This window comes from Lathyrus oleraceus, chromosome 6, assembly GCF_024323335.1.
Source record: "Lathyrus oleraceus cultivar Zhongwan6 chromosome 6, CAAS_Psat_ZW6_1.0, whole genome shotgun sequence".
Classification (NCBI taxonomy): domain Eukaryota; kingdom Viridiplantae; phylum Streptophyta; class Magnoliopsida; order Fabales; family Fabaceae; genus Lathyrus; species Lathyrus oleraceus.
Genome location: NC_066584.1, coordinates 141,933,721 through 141,939,311, shown reverse-complemented (window position 1 = coordinate 141,939,311; position 5,591 = coordinate 141,933,721).

Here is a 5,591-nt window from a genome sequence, read left to right as displayed (position 1 = left end):
GTAAACTTGAAAGGGCTAAGAGATCTTTATCGTCTTAGACATTCTTTGTTATAATCTTTCAAGATTAGTGGATTTAGTCCTTGTTAAAGGCGAAATCACCTTGGCTGGGTGGACTGGAGTAACATTGAGTTTCAAGCGAACCAGGATAAACTTCTGTGTTGATATCCTTACATTTCGTGTGTGTTTTATTTTGCAAAAGTTTTATTATCTGTGAAAACAATTCAAACCCTCAGTTTCTTGTTTTTCTCTACCTTCAACAAGATTTTGCGTCTACATGATCATGGTGGCGAATTCGAAAATAAGTCTTTTGAGGAACTTTTTGATTCAAATGGAATATCCCATGATTTCTCTTGTCCTAGAACTCCACAACAAAATGGGGTTGTAAAAAGGAAGAATAGGACTCTCCAAGAAATGGCCAGAATCATGATCAATGAAACAAATGTGGCTAAACACTTTTGGGTTGAAGCATTAAATACAACGTGTTATATTTAGAGTAGAATCTCTGTAATACCTATTCTGGAGAAGACTCCTTATGAACTGTGTAAGGGAAGAAGACCCAAATTTTCTTAGTTTCATCCCTTTGGATGCTCTTATTTTATCCTTAACACTAAAGAACATCTAAACAAGTTTGATTCAAAAGCACAAAAAGGTATTATGTTAGGATACTCAGAGCGATCTAAGGGCTCCAGAGTATACAATACCGAAACCAAAACTGTGGAAGAATCAATACATGTCAGATTTGATGATAAGCTTGACTCTGAAAAGTCAAAGCTAGTTGAAAAACTTGCAGATCTGGATATAACTTTTGCAGGTTCTGACGAAAAGACTAAAGAATCTGAGCAAGTTGAAAAGTAAAATCCATAAACAATTGAAATCCCAATTGTACAGAAAAGATCAAGAAATCGTCAACCGTCTCTGAAGAATTGGTCCTGTGGAGTAAGGATGAACCTGCCAGAATAAGGTTTACATTTAAAGTATCCGAGGAAACCCTTATGGGATTAGTGTCTCTGATAGAGCTTACACCATGTGATGTGGCACTTCAAGACAATGACTAGATTATGGCAATGGAAGAAAAACTTGATCAATTTGCAAAGAATGACGTCTGTGATCTGGCACCAAGGCCAAAAGGAACCCACGTTATTGGAACAAGATGGGTGTTCAGAAACAAACTAAATGAAAAAGGAGAAGTGGTCAGGGATAAAGCACGACTGGTAGCACAAGGTTACAGTAAACAAGAAGGCATTGACTACAACGAAACCTTTGCTCCAGTCGCCAGGTAAGAATCTATTCGCTTACTTATATCATTCGTTGTAAATCTTTCCATAAAATTATATCAGATGGATGTCAAGAGCATATTTCTAAATTGTTATATCTCAGAAGAAGTGTATGTTCACCAACCTCCAGGTTTTGAAAACTCTAAATGTCCAGAACACGTTTTTAAACTGAAAAAATCTCTGTGTGGTCTAAAATAAGCTCCTAGAGCTTGGTATGAAAGACTAAGCACCTTTCTTCTGGAACATGATTTTATTAGAGGTAAGGTTGATTCTACACTCTTCTGTAAAAACATCAGAAATGATCTCATGATATGTCAGATATATGTTAATGATATAACTTTTGGTTCAGCTAACCCCTCTGTTTGTCAAGAATTCTCTGAGCTAATGTAGGCATAATTTGAAATGAGTTTGATGCAAGAACTAAAATTCTTTCTGGGAATTCAAATCAACCAAGCCTCAAAATCCACATACGTATACGAAAGCAAATACATAAAACACATTCTGAAGAAATTTGAAATGTCAGAATGCAAACCAACAAAAACTCCCATGCATCAAACCTGCATTCTAGAAAAAGAAGAAGTAAGTGAAAAGGTTTGTCAGAAGCTCTATCATGGTATGATAGGCTCTCTTCTCTATCTGACGGTTACACGACCTATAATTCTTTTCAGTGTATGTCTTTATGCCAGATTCCAATCAGATCCAAGGGAATCTCATCTAACAACAGTTAAGAGAATCCTAAGGTATCTTAAAGGAACACCTAACCTTGGCCCGGTGTATGAGAAAACATCAGAGTATAGGCTCTCTAGATATTGTGATGCAGATTATGCCGGAGACAGATTGGAATGAAAAAGCACATCTGAAAACTGTCAGTTTTTGGGAAACAATCTTATATCTTGGGCCATCAAAAGACAGTCAACCATTGCACTTTCTACTTCAGAAGCAGATTATATCTTAGCTTCATTATGCACTACTTATATGCTCTGGATGAAAAACCAACTAGAAGATCTTCAGATATACGAGAGTAACATTCCCATCTTCTGTGACAATACTGCTTCCATATGCTTAAGCAAAAAACCTATTCTATATTCCAGAGCAAAGCACATAGAAATAAAACATCATTTTATCAGAGACTATGTTCAGAAACGGGTCATTTCTTTAAAATTCATAGATACAGTCCACCAATGGGTTGATATCTTCACAAAACCCCTTGTTGAAGATAGATTCTCATTCATTCTGAAACATTTAAAAATGGAAAATTTCCCAGCATGAGTCAAACATGTGCTTCTCTGAAATGGAAAAAAAGGCTCTAAACTTAACATCTAGCATCTGAATCTGGCTATGATATTTCTACCAGTTAGAAGTTATCTGAATTAGAAATCCTCAGGATCCATTCTATTGGTATTCTTGAAGTTCAGATAGATCAACACATGGTCTCTCTTGCATCTGACTTTGGATCTTCTAGACAACTGTCTAGCATAGAACTCAAGAGACAAACCTTTGAGATTTCCTCGAGCAGTGTGCTGATTTGTAGGATTAGACATCCATCATTATCTGCAATTAATTCCCCCCCTAGCGTGTCAACTTATTTGTCTGTGCCATCATTTAATTACTGTTTCATATTCTCATCTAACGATGTCGTTTTGCATGCCTACCTTATGTATTTATATTTGCCACAATTCACACTTTCACACTTTTCACTCACATCCTACACAAACCCTTGTTCTCTCAACCTTTAAGCATTCTCAAGCATCTTTAAGCGTTCTTCAACAACCTTCGTCTTCTTCTTGGATTCTCATCAACCTCCTCCTAGCAAACTACTACAACAACTGCTGCAATTTCTACTCCTATTTATAAGGAACCCCATATCTTGGATCGTGAGCCACACATAAATCTTGCTACTCCTTTCGACAAGCTAGAAGTTCTTTGCGAATCGTTGGTCGATTTTTAAAACATGAAGAGGAATGGGATTGACCTCACTGAAGAATTAAGAAAGCAAGGGGGGAAAACTACTTTCAAAGGCTCTATGGTCCTATCTACACCTATCTGATCAAGGAATTCTGGAGATTTGTAGATTCAGACAACCATTATATTGTATCTTATGTTTTGGGGGTGAAGATCGTCATTACTGAGAAATCCATCACCACCCTTCTGAACATGGAGAAGATATGGGGAAGAAGAATCTACAACATTAACCCTAGGGCAAAATACATGTCCCAGGAGATTATCCCAACCATCTTCAAATAGAACGTTGAGGGTAACTTGTCCAAGAACAAGGAACTTCACCAGAATCTAAGAGTCTGGATGAAGATCATTCTGGGGACTATTCATCACTGCCCATTATGCAACTCGTCAGACTACATCACATCAAAGCTGAATCTGCCAACCTTTCTATTCTAATATCTAAGGGACTCTGTCAAAGACACCAGGAATAACATGAAGCCCAAAACATACGTTCCTCTTGGAAGGCAGATCTCTGATGTTTTGATAGAGAGCGACTTGATGGATCATCTGATTCATCACAATCTGATGGAGGATATGGCAGTCAACACCAGAAGACCTTTGAACGCAAGAAACCTCAAGAGCATGGGAATCATCGAGAAGGTTCTGGTCAGGCCCTCCTTAGACACATCCTAGAAAGATATGAAAGATCAGAGGAAGATACCCAATGGTCTCTATCTCTTCTCTAAGATAGATCCCCTAGAGGTTGTTGCGTATTATATGCAGGATCTGGCAAACCAAAGGGTCGATATCTCAGACTTCTCTGTGGACTGGCTACCTGAGCAGCCACCCAACTTCATGAAGAGACAACGAGAGCCCTATGAGAAGACGAAGAAAGCTAAGAGAGCAAAGTTGGGGGAAACTTATGTATCTAGACCACCCGTGCCTATGGTCTCCTCCTCCTCTCCAAGTAAGTCTCTGCCTTCTGACTCTCCCTCTCTATATTTAAGGAAATTGTCTTCTTCCCTACCTCTACCCTCCCCTATTTACACACCCTCTGAACCTATACCATTCACCACAAAGCCCTCTGAAACACCCATATCTAACCCATCATCACCCCCTTCAAAAATTTAACCTCACCACCACAACTCTGCCCATATCTGAAGCTTAAATGTTCAACGAACCCATATCACCACCTTCCTTAACACCTTCATCCCCACCTTACTATACCATCTCCTCTGACTCTGAGCCATCTGACCCCCAATCTCTCACTCTAGCTCAACTTCAGGCCCGTGCCCTTTCCGCCCACAACCAACCTGAACTAGAACCAAATATTCTATCACCATCTGAACAACCACCACCACCTCCATCTGAACCACACATCGAAACTCCCACTGAAAACCCCATTACCCATCATTCTGAACCTCCCACTGAAACCATCCCCACACCACCACCATCAACATCTCCCATATTTGAACCATAACCCACCTTTCCCACCCTAGAAGAAGTAATAACCTTATTTGTTGAGTCTTTAGTGGAAAAGATCAGATCACTATCTAAAAACTCTGGTATCAATGATGATCCCTCTGCAGTGAGGATTCACTGGAACAAAGTGATCAGATGGATGACTTCTGAGGCTTTCAAGCTGAAAGGCCTCTCTGAACAAGTCCAGAACGACTTCATCAGAGAAGTTGGAGAGAGGTTACATGCACATTTGGCCAAAGAGGCAGAAGAGAGAGCTAGAAGAGAAGGCTCGTCTGGAGGAAGAACAAAGAGCAAAAGAAGCTACAAAGAAGGCCACTACTAGGCTGATGCTGCTGCTGCTGAAGTTGAAGCCAAAGCAAAGGTTGATGCTGAAGAAGCAGCACACATAGCTACAGAAGAAGCTGCTAAGGCTAGGAATGATGCTCTGATTCAGGGGGAGCAATCTCACTCTGATTTCGCTCCTCTAGTGTTGAAGACTCTGGAAGAGCTACATAAGGAGCATCCAGATTGTGAAAGAAAGAGTAGATCAACAGGACTCTGTCAACTCGAACATTCAGAACCTGCTGACTCAGTTGCTTCAGAGGATGCCACCGCCTTCAAACCTTTAGGCACTTAGGATTTGTTTGTTGCTTTCTCTACTTGCTTATCGGAAATGTATTCTCTAAGTGTTTGTTGCTTTCATCTTCATATATGAATTATCTTTTGCCTATATGTTTTTTTATTAAGTCTTTTTGAGTCTGACAAAAAGGAAACAACTCTGATGAAATAATATCTAAGCCTCTTGTTGCACTACACATATTTAAAAACTCTTATGAAACCCTAAGCTTTGCAGGAAGTATCTAAAAATAGGCTACGAAGCAAGAGATTTGGTTAGAACATCTAAAGTTCATTATG